This window comes from Pinus tabuliformis, chromosome 1_1 (genome assembly GCF_031772625.1).
Source record: "Pinus tabuliformis cultivar Carrire ecotype Pingquan chromosome 1_1, CPIR1, whole genome shotgun sequence".
In the NCBI taxonomy this organism is placed as follows: Eukaryota; Viridiplantae; Streptophyta; class Pinopsida; order Pinales; family Pinaceae; genus Pinus; species Pinus tabuliformis.
Genome location: NC_142297.1, coordinates 163,715,532 through 163,733,548, shown reverse-complemented (window position 1 = coordinate 163,733,548; position 18,017 = coordinate 163,715,532). Strand labels below are relative to the sequence as shown.

Sequence of the window (18,017 nt, the reverse complement as noted above, 5' to 3'; positions counted from 1 at the left end):
TGTCTCTGTTTTTCCTTTTCCATCTCCGGTTTCCCCTTTTCCCACTTTATCAACTTTTCTATCAACAATTCTTTAGCCCACTGATCCTTAAGGTTATGAATAACCTTCTCATTTTCTTCCAAAGAAGTCATTCCATTTTTTAGCGAAAGTGCCATATGCTTCTAATTCTGTAGTTCTGATACCAGCAAAAGTCTTTTTAAATGCCACCCTGCTTCAGGGTTCTATGTAGTTTCATGTGCGATAGAAGTAGAGGGTGTAATCGCATCACGTGTTTTGAGTTGTTTTGCCTTAACTACTGGTTCTTGTGTATCAACAACATCGTTGATAACTTCTTGTGGAACAGCTCTCAATTTCTCTTCCTTCAAAACCTTTGTCTCAACTATTGGTTCTTGTGTATCGACAACATCATTGACAGCTTCTTGTGTATGAACAACATCATTGACAGCTTCTTGTGTATCGATTTCTAGGTTAAAATCCATGGGGTGCTCCATTTCAACTACTGGTCTTGTGTATCAACAGCAACGTCAACTTGTTCTTGTGTGTCATTCGCCCAAGGTTCTATTTGGGTTCCTTCTGAGATGGTGTCTGCAACGCAAATATTATACCCAGTTGTTGCCAAATCCTAAGCACATGCTATACATAAAGACCCTTGGGTGATTTCTAATCCTAACTCATCAACAGCGTCAGCCAATGTATCGAGACCCGGACCTCATTTTCATTTTTCTACCTCCTAATTGCTGCTTTAATTTCTTATTTCTTGTTTCTAGTTTCTCAATTTTAAGCAGCAAGATTCGGATTTCGTTCTTACCAAGTGAAGAAGCATCTTCCTACTTGGTTTGTTTCCTTTTCTTCTACTTTTCCTTTTGTTATTTTTTCTCACCTAGTCTCTTCTTGGATGGTGGCAAGGGTTTTGGCTTCTTTAACGGTGAGGGTTCTACTTTCTTCTTTGGTCGCGAGGGTTCTGGTTGAGCAACAACATTAACCCTTTTCTTCGGTATTCTGCCACCCACCGGTTTCTCAAGTGACCTTTTCTTAACTCTAACTCTCGACTACTTTCCCTTCTCCTTAGTTGTATCACCTTCCCCCAGAGCATTTATAGGTGTTTCAACTTATCCAGGTCATGGGGCTTCTGCGCCTTCAATGATAAAAAATTTCCCCACTTCTTCCTTGTTGCTCCAGACCTTCCATCACACAATCAACTTTATGAGACCATGGTTGGTAATGAAGGTTACCTTTACTGGTGCATCCATATGTTTCAAATTTTCCAACAGGAAATAGGAAAGATGGATCAATCGCCCATGCCCAAGATGGCTCAGCAATGGAAAATGATAGTTAAAGACTATCGTTGAGCGCCCCTCACATGTAATATACTTAATAATTAAAAGGGCAACATTGTTCCACAACAAAGGAAGGGAAAGGCGATCAATTCCTCTTCCCTCCAGGGTGGGAAAATATGTTGAATACCTCTAGGAATCCACTGTGATGACTGCGTCCTCTACCACTCCTTCAGGTTTAACACGCCACCTATTTGGTAATTCTAGTATTGCAGGTGTTTGTCTCAGCCTAGATAAGCGGATTCGTCCTATAGGCCCAACGAATCCTGAATCCAGTGTGTCCAACGCGATTCTGCCCTGATTCTTGTCCAAAAGCCATGACATGTCGTGTCCTTTCCTGACTCATTGAATTCGAGGTCGTGTCACAATTTTGGCAGTGTGTCCTGTTTTCCGGGACTCGTTAGGCGGCAAAAGTGACCTGCACGGGTATGAAAAGGCAGCATTTGGTCAGTATAGCCACGCATATTTTCATTTGGCACGCGTTTTGGCAGCTTAATGATCAAATCTAGGCCCTAGTATTGATATGCTATTCATGGTAATGTTAAATTCTTAAAGTAAAAGGATGAAAATGAAGATTAAATCTTCATTTTCATCCTTTTACTTAAATTTTTAACATTACCATGAAATGACTCAGGATGTTTGAGAGTGGTTCCAGCCTCATTGGATTTCATATGGAGAAAGTACAATTTTAGATTTCATTCAAAATCCAGCAGACTTATCAGTTTTTCAGGATGTTAGGATTGGGGGATTGCAATGTTTCCATGAATTTTGTCATGTATTAGGGTATGGAACTCATATTTAATCAAGAGCACCAATCCCTCTATGTACCTTGATGTTAGTGACATTGGTTGTCAAGCTCCTGTATCATGACCCTCCTAAAAATGTACGCATCACTCAAACAAAATCTTGACTTGACATGTTATGCTTGTTCTATCTTATGTTAATGCTTAAAGGGTGATATTAATGACAAAGATCCCTATACAGATACAGAGGTAATGACAAAAATACCTCTAGATATTAATGCTTAGAGGGTGATATTAATGACAAAGATCCTGATTTTCCGACAAGACTAAAAAATTAGACATTTCTCGTGGTGGCAAGACGGCCAAGCATAAGAAATAGATAATAGATTGACATGTATTTGAATTTTGTATGTACTATGCATGCATCCTACATGTCCTGTTCTGGGGGGTCAACGTGTCTGAATCCGACACCACGAATCTCGAATCCTACGTGTCCCGAATCCCCGTGACAGGTGACTTAGGTCTCAGCCTATGCAGCCCTAAAGTGGTAAAGATTTCCTTAGTCATTACATTGATTATTGCCCATAAATCAATTGATGTGTTTGGAATGGGATTCTCATTAATATAAACAGTGACTGTAGGATTCCCTGGGTAATTGTATTTAGCCAAAATATGTCGACCAGTCATTAGTTCCGACAATTTTCCCATCACATGGATGGTAACAGGATCTTTAGGCTTCCTTCCATGTTTTTTAACACATAGTTCTCTTACAGTTTTCAGATAGATGGGGACATCCCTAATAGCTTGCAACAAGGGAATCCTTATGTGCAAATTCTTTAACTCCTTGAGAAAATTAGATTCGGGTTGTGGAATCATCCTAGTTTCAACTAATCTTTGCAGATATGGAGGATCCTTAGTCACTATAGCAGTTGGTTTGGTTGTTACAGATGCATTGGCATTATTTGAATCAGTTTTTACAGGTATAGCAGTTTCGTCAAAATCCACAGGATCATCCCTAGGCAATTCACATTCCTCTTCAGTAATAACAAGGGAGGTTTTCGTGTTTACTACTTTTCCCGATTGAAGGTGGATATGGTTGCATCCAATAAGGGTAATGTAGTAAGTTTGGAAGGAAGTGTGGGCTTCTATATTTTGAGTTGCCTTATTACATGGGTTAGGGTTAGATTGTACAGGTGATATTCATCTAGAAAAGAATCCTCAACAGGCATGCAATCACTATTTAGCCTAGAAATAAAATCGGCCACTACATTATCTTTTCCAGGTTTATCTATGATTGTTATATCAAATTATTGTAATAACAACGACCAACATGTAACGCTACCATTAGTAACAGGTTTATTCATTAAGAAACGAATGGCAGAGTGGTCAGTGTGCACAAATATTTGATAACCTGTAATGTACTGTCTAAATTTATTAATCGCATGCACTACTGCAAGAAACTATGTTTCTGTAACTGTATAATTTTACTCTACTGGAGTCAAATTCTTGTTCATGTAGTAGATGGCATCTAACTTCTTGTCTTCTAGTTTATCTAACATGGCTCCCACAACAGTATCAAATGGATCTTTTGCTATGTGAAACGACAGGTCCCAATTCAGTACTCCCAAAATAGGGGTTGCTCATACACACTGCTTTAACTCTGTAAAAGCATGTTCACATTTCCCTGTCCAAACAAATTCCATATCTTCAGTAAGCATAGAAAATAATGGAGATGCAATCTTTAAGAAAATTTCTATAAACCCCTGCAATACCATGCATGTCCCAAAAAACGACGTATCTCCTTTTGTGTTTTAGGGGTTGGAATTTTCAGAATTACTTCTATCTTACTAGGGTCTACTTTTATTCCTTCGTTAGAAATATAATGCCCAAGCACAATTCCTCCATTCATCATCATATGACATTTTTCAGTGCTTAAAGAAACATTCATTTGGTCACATCGCTCTAGCACTTTTTCGAGATTGGCTAATGTTGTTTCAAAACCGTCACCATAAGGTGTAAAGTCATCCATGAATACTTCTAAACAGTCACTTAGAAAATCTGTAAATATTCCCAATATTGCACTCTGGAAGGTTATTGGTGCATTACAGAGTCCAAAAGGAACAACTCTTTATGCAAAGGTCCCCCAAGGTCAAGTAAAGGTGATTTTATTATGATCCTCTAGGGAAATCTATATTTGATTATAACATGTAAACCCAGCTAGAAATGAAAAGAATTCTTTTCCAGATAAGGTGTCAAGGGCCTAATCTATAAATAGAAAAGGAAAATGGTCCTTTCGAGTGGCTTTGTTAAGTTCTCTATAATCTACATGGATCCTCCACTTCCCATTCTTTTTGGGAACAATAACTAGTGGAGATACCCATTGGCTGTCAGAAATGGGATAAATGAAGTTGGCATTCAAAAGCTTCTGCAATGCTTATTTTACTACTTCTTTAAGTGCTCGCTCCATGCATTTTTGTGGCGGCCTAACTGGATTGTAGTCTCCTTTCAAGTAGATATGGTGGGTACACAAGCTGGGGTAAATGCCTTTCACGTCTGTGTAATCCCATGCAAATGCCTTTTTATGTCTCTGTAATCACTGTAACAGCATCCTGTTCTGTTTGGGAGTCAAATTAAGATTAAGATTTAGATTTTTTCCCGACTCTATTTCAACTAGGATGCTCTTCAAAATAGGGGTGTTTTCATAGGTTCTAGACTCAATTCTTCCATGGTATCTTCTACCCCTAAATCATCAATACAGGGAACAACAAGGAAATTACTGATAAAGCCATTGATAATGTCATCCTCTGTTTCATTCATAAAATATTGGGCTTTGCCAAGAGTGAGGAGTGGTTGGGAATGATATGATTCAGGTTCAAATTCATCCCATAAGGGATTTTCCAAATCCTTACTTGGTTTTGCTAGAAAATAAAGGTTGAGGTTATTTGTGGCTTGTCCATCTGAAATCGTCATGAAGCCTAACCTACAACATATGAATGTGTCCACAGTAGCCAACCAAAGCCTTCCTAATATTGCGGGATGTCCACCCGTATTTGATTTGGTTTGAAAAATACGAAAGTTTGTTGAATACCTCCAGGAATCCGTTGTGATGATTGCGTCCTCTACCACTCCTTCAGGTTTAACACGCAGCCTATTTGCTAATTCTAGCATTGTAGGTGTTTGTCTCAGCCTGTGCAACCCTAAAGTGGTAAAGATTTCCTTAGTAATTACATTGATTACTGCCCATAAATCAATTGATGTGTTTGGAATGGGCTTCTCATCAATATATACATTGACTGTAGGATTCTCTGGGTAATTTTATTTAGCCAAAATATGTTGACCAGTCATTAGTTCCGACAATTTTCCCATCACATGGATGGTAACAGGATCTTTAGGCTTCCTTCCATGTTTTTTAACACATAGTTCTCTTACAGTTTTCACATAGATCGGGACATCCTTAATGGCTTGCAACAAGGGAATCTTTATGTACAGATTATTTAACTCCTTGAGAAAATTAAATTCTGATTGTGGAATCATCCTAGTTTCAACTAATATTTGCAGATATGGAGGATCTTAGTCACTATAGAAGTTGGTTTGGATGAGTTGGCATTATTTGAATCAGTTTTTACAAGTATAGCAGTTTCGTCAAAATCCACAGGATCATCGCTAGGAAATTCACATTCCTCTTCAGTAATAAAAGGGGAGGTTTTCCTGTTTACTACTTTTCCTGATCAAAGGTGGATATGGTTGCATCCAATAGGGGTAATGTAGTAAGTCTGGAAAGAAGTGGGAGCTTCTACATTCTGATTTGCCTTATTATTTGGGTTAGGGTTAGATTGTACAGGTGATTGGGGTTTCTGATATGGTGAACAATGTACCTTTTGTAACAGTGGTACACCATGTAGATCAAAAAATTTCTCCATCTGTAGTATCCAATTTACCGGATCCTTTTCATCAAAATTTCTCATCTCGCTTTTTCTTGATTTTAGGAGCTCGATCTTGAAATGACTGTAACTCTATAATTTCATATCTTCCAGTTCTAATATTGTGATCTATAGTAGCCCTTTATGTCCCCTTTCCAATGCCACTAGTTTGATCAAAATTGAATTCTCAAAGAAAGAGTTATGCACAATCTCCCAAGATGACCTGATTATATACACTTTCAGAAGAGAAACCTTGTATGAAGTGCCACATGTCACTATTTTTAACTTCGGATCCGAACAATATAAAAAGAAAACTACAGTCTGTCCTATTTCTGTAACTTCTGACGAAGTTTCAATTTGATGCTCAAAGAGAAAGTTATGACGATTTTCCCAAGGTCACCTGTTTAAGATGTAATTCGGGAGTCTGCAAAAACCCTAACTTCCTCAGATCATAGAGCCGAAAATATAGCAAGACAAGATCTGCTATTCGAACCCGAGGTTCAGATTGCTTTCTCCTCAAATGGGTTTTTTTTTAGCTTCTGAAACTTCGTAGTGCAAAAGTTATAGCGAAAATTCCACGATGAATTGTTTGGAGCAGCAAAACCCTAGAATCCGCAGCTCTGATATCAAATGTTATGAAACCAGCTCACAAAAAGATAGAAAAGATAGATGAACGCCTTATAAATAAGCCTCTTCAAGGGGGCAACCTCCTTTACATTACAGAAATGAACAATTCTTGGATGATACAAATGACAAGACCTCCTTTCTATATATAAGATTCTAAGGGGTCATAATATAATCAGAGTCAACGTAACAATAATATGTAAGGGCACAATAATAACAATAGTGGGATTTTATGGGGCACAATAATAACAATATGGGAACTACATGGGAATAACAATATAATAAGGGGGTTGTACTAATAACAATAAGGGGATACACTAGTAATACAGGGACCTAACAGTAGAAGTCTCAAAAATCTTCTACTAACACTAACAAACTAAGGGATGAGAAATTCATTGCCATGTGTGATGATGGAACCATCAACATCTTGAGTACATTTACCCCCATTCCCCAAGAGTTGAGGAAAGAATCTAGTTCAAGACAATTGAGTTTTCTGTTCACATCGGTCAACCTGAACATTCTTTTAAAGATCCTGGGAGTCAAGAGTAATAGGTTATTTCCTTGGAGAGCCACCCAAATCATTATATCCTTGGAGTCAAAATGACTAGCACACCAGGAAATAAGTTCTCTGAAATGAAAGGCTTTGAGAATGATTCAGGATTTAGAAGGTGAATTGTCCATATTTTTTTCTTTAACTTCTACTCAAGATTGAAATTCAAATACCATCAGTACATCGACAACCAATGGAATTTCTTAGCTTGGTGAGAGAGATACTTATCGGTATCTCCAAAAAAGTCCTCCTCCTTCCTTTTATTCTCCATATTTATTTATTCTTCCAATGAACTTTAATATATGTGACAAGTTAAGAGTTACACTATAGAGCTCTTATCCATTTAAAGGCTCAGTTCATTAATGGAATTTACAAAAAGAATCCCTTCATCATGTACCACCTTCATTCGGACATACACAAAACATAATTTGGAGTTAACTAACAAAGACACATCATTTATCAAAATATAAAGGATTTGACTCACATAACACCATATTTCCACTTTTATCTTGAAGATTGGGCGTTCTTAAATCTTGCTTAATTTCCCTTAAAACGAGCAAAATAAGCATTTTGCGAAGTTCACTAAATATGGCTTATAAAGGAAGAATCAATTCCTTATAGAAATAAATGATATTACAATGTATAACATTTGATTTTGCAAGATACAGGAGTGCAAAGGTATGGAAAGTGAGAGAGATAAATATGTGGAGAAATAGTTGTGGGGAGCAATGTGGAGGCAATAATGTGCAGTACTACAACACATTATTCATCTAGGGTATAAAGGTTTTATTCGAAGCCAAAAGTTTCCACAAAAAGATTCAAAATTTAACCAAGTATGGAATACTCAAGAGGAATGGGAGGTATGATATTTTGGTGAAGAATGAAGTTGGGTGGGAAATTGCTAGGGTGATACAATAAAAAATTTGTCGATTATTGAAATATAAATTTTAATTCTAGTTACATTATATCCAGGATTATATCTAAGATTTCCTGAAGTATCTAATATTTGTACTTTCATAGTTATATTTTATCTTGGATTAAGGTCATTATTTTGTCATAAAGCGAATGTTTGCATCATATTGTTGTCATCTATAAGATTTACTTAGATAAATCTTTGGCTCTCAAATAATTAATATTTTGGATTTTCTTGTATTTCATCATATACTTGCAGGATACGTCCCTAGCTAAATCTTTGGCTCTCAAATAATTAATATTTTGGATTTTCTTGTATTTCATCATATACTTGCACGATACGTCCCTCGGCCTTACTGAGCTGACCAAAAGTGAAGTGGAGAAACATGTTAGGGTGATAGTAGTACCTCTCTTAAGATTACCCTATGGTTGCATCATTTAATACTAATTTTTCCACTCAGATGTGATTTGAAGAGTTAATAGATGGTCAAGCTTCATCAACACTCGAATAACATTGATGTTCCTCATCAATAAGATTTTTCTTTTTTATTTTTTTGGGTTATTCTGTCATCATGGACATGACAGGGGGGTAATGAATTATTACCTCAAATTTATTTACCTCTTCTCAAACTGGTCCCACACCTTATATATCCCTTCAAATCAACTTCATTTTTCTTGGACCCTTTGTGACAACAAGACTTTTACTCATCTAAAGCATGTCTTTTATTCAACCTCAGTTCTACGCTTTGCCAACATCCATTAGCCTTTCAAGATAGAGATTGACACTTCCAATTATGTTATCATTGAAGTCCTCTAAGAGGGAAAACATCTAGTCATTGATCATTCTAGAATATTATTCAATGCAAAGCTATGTTACAATGCCTATGACAAGTAGTTTTGTGAACTCATTCAAATTCTCAAATATTGAAGTAACTAATTGCCAGGAAAGGAGACTTTCCTACATACAAACAATCACCTAATTGTATTTATAAACACTAAAACTAAGTTATAAGAGCAATACCAACAAAATGGCCTCATATATTTAAGTAATTTAAAATACCAAGTACAAGAACCACCAATATATATTTGATATGATTAATAGTGATCCTTTTTCTACACTCACCATGACCCTTAGGTCAAGGTAGCAACTTAAGAACTATGGAGAAAACAAAATACTTCGAATATTTATTTTGGTCCTATGTTACAGGGTAAAAAAAATTCCCATTTTATATCTCTAAATTTGAGATGGTTGGTTATATAAATTGAATAAATTCTCTATGCTTGTTATAGAAGAGATGTTTCTTCTAATTAATGGGGTCATGCTTCCAGCAATGGAGGTCATTTTCGCATTAACAAAACCTTTTATCCTTTGTAATGATAATGTTTTAGGTATTCCATGCATAAAAAGGTGACTTCTCTTCTCTATAATTTCACTCTTTCTTTTGCATCAAAACCTAGGAATTGTATTTTATATCTCTCACAATTCTTCCATTCTTACTAGGTCATGTGGATCAATTTCCTTAGATTTTATCAATGTCGAACAAACTGTAACCACCTACTCACATAGTCGCTTCTTGATTATCATATCTTAATTTTCCAAGATGTTAATCTTTAATTCCTATGAAAATAAAATCACTCCTCAAAAACCTACAAATCTATTTCCACTCATGTTTGGCAAATTTTGGCTTCCTCTCACCACGATCTCTAATTATGATTACGTATTCCTCAACCACTTCTATAACCCTTTCACATTTTCTAGGTTGTAAATTGTGATTTTCCACTTCCTTTCATGTTTAGATAGATGGAAAAATATGTGGTCAAGTACAAACGCATTCATATGCTTCGTGGTTCTATCGTAAACATAAATAATGGTAAAAGTATTTGCACGGTGAATAGAACAATTATAATAGAGTTGTTCACAATTATATGGGCTATTTTCTTGTGAAGTATGCTATGATTTTTAGCATGTTGATACTTGTCACATATTAGTCATGCTCCCCTCGTCTATTTCCCCTCACAAATAGAAAGAACAACAACATGTTTCCTATTTCAAGACACCCTAGTATAGATTGATAACTATGTCTAACATGCTCTTGAACAAGCACTTGCCAATTTTAAGGCCTAAAAAGATGGACATTATGTTGCAACAGAGTTTAAATACCTTAGGATAAAGTTTGGCTTCGTTGTCCCATACAACATTCATGAGCCAACAACATCATTTCTTACAAATTGATTTATTTTTGAAGGTTTTCACATTAAGTTCTGTTATTTATATCAAAAAGTAGTGATGTTTTCAGATCAAACCAAGAAAAATTGATATTAAACAACAACATCATTTCTCATCGAGCAAATTGGATGTTAAACAACAACATCATTTTTCAAGAAGAAAATTGATTCATTGCTGAAGTTTTTCACATTAATTTCCCTTATTTATGTGGGAAAGTCCTAAGGAAGAAAAATTGAACTATTAACTTAATAGTTAATGGAATTATTTTTTTAAAGAATTCCTTTTGTATTTAAAAGGTAATCTAATATTTATAAGTTTTTAATAATGTTAAGGGTCGGTTAAATTGATTTTATTTTTAATAAAAACAAAATAAAAGCTATTTAATAGAAGAAAAAAAACTTAAACTTAAGGTTGTGCTTTTGATAATTCTTATTAAGTTCAGTTTGTTTTGGTTTCCACCAACCCTATCAAACGTTTATTATTGAATAGTTATTAACTCTAAATAATTGTTATAAAATAGTCATATATAATTTTCCAATTAAATAAAAATTATAAAATTAACCCATTATATAGCACGTAAATTTAATCAAAACTCATATAATTACAAGATCAATTATCATAAGAGGTAATGAAACATTATATTAAGTCTCAGCACTATTTTAAAATGGTTACATTTATATTCAAAGAAGTCCCCACCTGGACATCTTGCTCTTTTGCTGTACTCGTCGGGTTACTTCCTTCTGAACATTTTTCGTATCGTTCCAACATTTTCTGCATGCTTCACGTGACATACACATGTAATATATCACTAAGCATTTCAATATCAACGGAATAAATTCATATAAATAAATCATAAATTTCCCATTCATAACACACACCGTAAAACATATTCATTAGTTTCTAATTCACTAATTAAGTTCAATCTTAATTTAATCTCAAATTAAGTTAAAATATAAAAGACTATCTATATATCAATAAAGTTCTATCAGAATTTAGATTGTCTAGATTATACATCTAGAAGAATGTTAACATAGAAATAATATAAACTAACGTATTATAAAAGGAAGTATGCAGAATAACATAGAATTAAAAATAAAATAAAACTTTATATTGATAATTTAACTAAATATTAGTTGTATTTAGCAATTATATTTATTTGTAAATAATGTTTTTTTAATAATAATAATAACAATAATATAGTTCAGAAGAGTTATTTTTAGTAGTTGGTTGAATGGTTGTTATCTTCCTCACCTACGTTGAACACTCTACTAATGACATTTCTCTATTTAGGTTGAAATCTTCACTAGTGACATGATAAGTTTTAATGCATTGATAAATACCTTTGTAAAGTGCTTCATGCTTTATGACTTATTAATGACTACAAGTATAGGCTGGACTAGTACCAGCAACCTCACTCGAACCTTGGACTAAGGGAAAAGTTTATTTCATTCATTTGAAGAAAAATAACAACAATTCAATTTTAAAACCAACATAGATCCATCTTAAGTACGGATGTAACATGAGCCTAGAGGTATCAAATTAATTTCTTCAAATATAAACTTCTTTAGAGTGCAAAATACAATACATAATTTTTCATTGTTTAAATTATTTTCTTATAAGCATATGTCAATATTAATTCATATTAAAATATTTTATTGATAAACCACATTGAATATATTACTTTATATAACATTAAAATATTTTATTTTAACAATTTTTTTCCCATATATAGATATCTATGAAATTGATATTTATATAAATTAGTTCACATAGATCTTCAATTAGTTTATTTAAATATCTTATTGAAATATTTTTTTAAATATAAAGCTTAAACATCTTACTCACCCTTTTACTTCCAATTAGTTTACAGCCTATTCATTTTTTTTAATTATAGTCAATATTAGTTTTTTCTTTAAAGCATATGTATTTTTATTTTAAAAAGACATATGTCAACTTGACTGATGGACATATCCCTGGATGCATCTACTTGCATAAGTACACATCCTAGACCAATAACACTTACACATCCCCTCATAAAAGAAACTTATCCCTTCAATTACATTAAATTTTATATTAAGATATAATTATTAAATTAAATTTTATATTAATATATAATTATTAAATTAATTTTTATATTAATATATAATTTTTTAATTTATAAATTAAGAAATTCCTTTACTATACCAAAAAAATAAAAATTATTAGCTTTAGTATTAAATTTTAAAAAATATATTTATTTTATTCATATATATTAAATTATTTACTATTAATTCAGTTAAAAAATTACTATTAATTTAAGACAAATGTAACTTTTAAATAAGTAAACTAATACTCTTGAAAATTTAATAATAAATTAGTACTATCCGTTCATTTTTATTCAATATTTTCATAATAATACTATAGCGGGTATAATAACAAATTATAATCAATATAATGATTATTAATGAAATGATTTTTTTTCTAAAATTATCGATAATCATGAAACAAAAGTAAGTACAACATTGTTCAAAACGTTCCCCTTGTGCAGCTAAATAGCCTTGCAAACATACATACTAAAATTACTATATGACATTGCATTGATATTGAAAATGTCAAACTATAGGTCCCATCTGAGAATCATGTGCAGTAGCAAAGGCAAGCGAACGGGATACGAAATTACAAAGCAAGCTGAAATGGAATATGATTCAAAGTACCACAGACAGGATTATTAATGAAATGAATTTTTTTCTAAAATGATCGATAATCATGAAACAAAAGTAAGTCCAACATTGTTCAAAACGTTCTCCTTGTGCAGCTAAATAGCCTTGCAAACATACATACTGAAATTACTATATGACAATGCATCGATATTGAAAATGTCAAACTATAGGTCCCATCTGAGAATCATGTGCAGGTAGCAAAGGCAAGCGAACGGGATACGAAATTACAAAGCAAGATGAAATGGAATATGACTCAAAGTACCACAGACTTCATGCATCCAAATTGCAAATCCAATACCATATCAGACCTATGAAAGACGTACATAAAATCTTTATATTCTTTCTCAGAGTTGCTGAACAGCAAAAGTTAAGAGTCAGTTTCAAATGTGTAGTCATCCCTTCCCTTATTCTCAGGTTTATATTTACGCTGCATTTCCTCTCTCCAGGTAAGCCATCCCTAAACATATTCTTATTCTTCCATTACCTGTGCACGTTCTGCACATATTGGTATAACTAACAACATCACAGACCTATGGTAGTTTGATTCTAAACAGCTAGTGCAAACTTCAAAGTAAATGTTCTCCCCTTGATTTTGTATGGTAGTCGTGGACAGTCGCAATTCTCTTATTCTAGGAATTTTTATGCTACCTGGTCTCTTCTTGCCAGCCTACAAGATCGGGAAAGAAAACATGTAAAATAATGTGGCATAGAATGAAAAATCATTACTAAATTAAGAATTTAATTAAATAATGAATTTATTATTATATGTGGACCTTTATATTTATTTGTAAATAATATTTGTTTTATTTTCCACGGATCCGTGTGGGAGGGAGTCTGGACAATCCAAACCACCCTCCCCAACTTTTATATTTATTTGTAAATAATATTTGTTTTATTTTCCACAGATCCGTGTGGCAGGGAGTCTGAACAATCCAAACCACCGTCTTCCCCCCACCACACACTTAATAACGGCAGCCTGCCCAGGAATTTCGCAGCGCTTCAGTGCAGTTTTCACAGCACCTCGAGCAGGGAGCGAGGGTGTGGTGTCAAGTCCACCCCCTCAAGTATTTAAAACTTACTAAGCGCATGCCTAACCAACTTGGCCTCCGCAGCAGTCACCTGCTATTAACTTGATGGAAGCTTGCACCATCCAATTCAATTTTGGCTCTTGAGAGAAGGTAGTGTCTCAACTTTGTTTTAGGCTTCGGCATTCTGTTGTTTTACGGCCATGGTGTGAGAGCGAGGAAGGCCCAGTGAAGGAGGGCGTAGGCAAGGCCAACCTCCCCACGCTATGAAGTTGGCATGAGGAAGGCCCAGTGAAGGAGGGCGTAGGCAAGGCCAACCTCCCCACGCTATGAAGTTGGCATGAAGATGAGCACTTCGACGGTGCAATCCCCTACCGTTTCAGATGGATGGTGGCGGAAGCTGAAGTTCTTGAAGTTCCCACCTCAAGAGATCACCTTGCACAATGTTTTTGGGCCGACATATCTCATGCTTGAGGGTCATGTGTTGGATTCGTAGCAATCTCATGCTTGAGGGTCATGTGTTGGATTCGTAGCAATCTCATGCTTGACAGTCACCTCCACCCTACAAAGTCGGGTTATCATAAAATCAGACGCCTTCGAGGTTTGGAATTACACGGATTGGAATCCCCATCGACCGACACAGTCCATGATTCTTCCTTCTCTCCCAAGCTTGGAGACGCTCCTCACGGTCGGTCGCATAGTCCCTCTCCCCAATGTTGCAGGATCCTTCACCCACCCGCAAGGATCTAAGGCAGGAACCATGTCCCATACAGATCCACGGTTGATCCTCGGACGTAACCACGGATCAGAACCGTCTGGAACTGATCTATTGTTCTGGATTCCTGGTCTAAGGATCCCAAAAATGATCTGCCACGGATCCATGAAGGTTCAAGCACAGATCTAACTGTGTCACATCTCTATCTGGGCAGTCTTTCGACCGCATATAGGCAGGTGCGGCACCGCTACCCAATTTATTTTTAACGAAACTCTCTAGTACTCAGTGCACCTAACATTCAATACTTACAATATGTTTCAACTTCATTAAGCAATCATTATTTTTCACAGAGCGGAAACATTCATCTTTATAATCATTCATATATAAGTACAACAGTGCAGTATGTCTTTAAAGGGAGGGGCAACTCCCTGGTTAGAGCTTGCCCAACAATATACAAATATATAATTTTTACAAGTTTATGCAATGATCAGGCTTTACAAGGCAACCCGAAAATTACCATTGGCAAAACTGCCAAACTTCACTTTCCAACTCTGCTGTCGTTAAGCCTCACCCCAAAGCTATCGTTCAGCTCTTCCCAAGTTCTTCTTCAAGCCTGCCCAAGCTCTGTCGTTCAAGGCGGCCCACTTTATTGTGCAACCTCGCCCTCGTAAGCTCATATCGTAGTTCGAGCAGCAACGCCCACTACGTGTTCTACCGCACTCGTCCAACAGCGCTACCTAGCGCCTTCATGTTACACCACCTAGCTCGTGGGCAAGGGCGTCCGTGCCTTCCTGCAGCCCGCCCACAACTCCGGTCCATCTAGCCCAACTTTGCATGTGACCAGACTCCACTCGCCCGACTGTTCGAACTCCGCTCAACCGCAATCCTCCTTTCAAACTTCAGGCAATTGGGCCCTCGGCAGCTCATCCTGCGGCAGTCCGCTCGACTCGCCTAGGTAGCCTTGCCCCCACTGCCCTGCTGTTCGGTTTTTTGTTTTCACGAAGTGCTTCAACCCGCCCGTCCGCCTGCACCTCAACCTGCGACTATGCTTGTCTTCCTTGCTCGCCAGGTTTGCTTGGTCTTGCTTGGAATGACTTGTGTTGATGCTTCCTTGATGTATTTCCTCGTGCATGCGTCCACCTATATATACAGTTGCACCATGGATGTTGATAGGTCGACCTGCCCAAGTTGACCAAATAACTTGGCCACCAAAACTTGTCGTTTCGCCACTCCTTAAGTCAGCACACCCAACTATGGGTCGGCTGACCAACCGCTCGATTTTTCACCCTTCATATAAGCTCGTCGCAACTCGTCCAACACTTAAACGTTATTCAACTTTCTTGATATTTCGACCCCGTGCTAGCACGTCTCACCTCACCCTCTCGTTGCACATGACTCATGCCTTAGTCACATTTCATCACATGTGACTCGAGCGCATTTAACCGTCCGCCCGGCTCGTCGCCTTTAACCAAAATTCATGTCACCTAGCTCGTCGCACATCACGAACTCGTCGGCATGACATACTCCCCCACTCTAAATGGTTGTTGTCCTCGACAACATCATCCCAACAACCTCCATCGCCAAGACCATAAGTCCACAAAAATATGTGTATGGGTATCCAAATGTTTCCACCTCTGACCTGCTTTGTGCCATCGATATGCCAAACTCTGCAAGAAAATCATGTGTTGGTACCCCTCATGTCAGTGACTAGTTGGGTAGCAAATCAACCATACATCGCCTCCATAAGAACGCATGCCCCTACATCATCATGACTCATCACTGCACACTGTTGTCAATCGTTTCCATCTCACCCTAGAGGTCTGCTGAAAAAAGTTGGACACTCACTGCCATGAGCAGCTAACAATGAGCCTCATCCCCATGATAGTCTAAGAAGAGGAGGAGAAAGTGGAGCCTGAAAGCTCTCCTTCTTCCTCACATATTAGCTCAATCCTCTGCGATGAGTCTCGGTATTGCAACAAGAATGTTGCAATTCACAAGGCTACCGACTTTAATTATCCGCCCGAGATTCGTAAAAACTTAAGAGGTGTCGACACTATATGTGCAGCATACAACGTGTCCTTCCTTTGCTATCATGAGAGAAAATAAATGTTGCCTATTTGTAGGAATGAAAACACTTAATTTAAAAATGCTTGTAAAATAACAAGAAACCCTCTATCTACTTATTAACACGCTTTGCTTGCAAAAAAACCATATTTTAACCCTATTTGTCACGTGGTGTTTTAACTAATCTAAACATGAAATATGATCTAGAGTACTAACTGTTGTGTGCATGTGTAAATATAAAAGAACTCATTTTTTTTAACTTTTTTCTTTATAAATGCAAATAATAATCTTTCCTTGATCTTTGACAGGGGAGATAAGTGTGGAAGAAGTGGGTTAAAATGGTCTTGATGGCATGGAGGTCAAGTAGAAGCCTAATCCCAACATCAATGATGATTTTTCTCAACACGGGTTCAAAACAGGCCACTACAGGATTTCCTACAGGATGTACCAGTTCTCCTACAGGATCCCCTATTTTACTACTAGATGTTACAGATTTACTATATGAAATGGTTCAAAACAGGGCGCTACAAGATTTCCTACAGGATGTACTAGTTCTTCTACAGGATCCCCTGTTTTACTACAAGATGTTACAGATTTATTATACGAAATGGTTCAACAGGACTTCCTACAAGATGTACTAGTTCTCCTACAGGATCCCCTAGTTCTCCTACAGGATCCCCTGTTTTACTACAAGATGTTACAGATTTACTATACGAAATTATAATTTATCGAATGACCAAACAAATCAAATCCAAATTGGATGGGAAATTGTTTTTTATTGAATAGGATGTTTTAAGTCCCCATTCCAAGTAGAATCACTTAAAAAGATCTTTGTTAACTCACACTAAAAAACAGTAGAAAATTACTAGTCGAAAATATAGAAATTCGAAAACTAGTGAGCTAGTAAATCTATAAAGTGCCTAACATAATCAAGTGCAAATGCAATGGGGTAATTTTTGTTATGAACTAGAATGTTTTTTGATCTAATGCAACTGGAACCAACTCGATTGAAGCTCGTTAGAATGCTCTAAAAAATAGCAGAGATTTATTGTTCTTTGCCACAAAGGAGTTCCAGAAATATAGATTTGGGAATAAGAAAATTAATCCAAGTAGCTCAATGATTACTATGACCTTCCAAAGCTTTTCCAAGGATTAAATGATGGTTTTGATCCTACAAAAAAACTTACATCAACCATTTAACGCA

At 36.1% G+C, this 18,017-nt stretch overlaps 1 pseudogene across 1 annotated transcript in view; it reads right to left on the bottom strand.

Moving 5' to 3' along the window:
• LOC149212093 (MADS-box protein SOC1-like) overlaps positions 1 to 18,017 on the bottom strand; it is a 244,664-nt pseudogene that overhangs the window by 113,947 nt on the left and 112,700 nt on the right. The window contains exon 3 of the transcript XR_016250746.1: positions 11,007 to 11,088. The product of XR_016250746.1 is annotated as an MADS-box protein SOC1-like (transcript). The remainder of the gene's footprint in view (positions 1 to 11,006; positions 11,089 to 18,017) is intronic.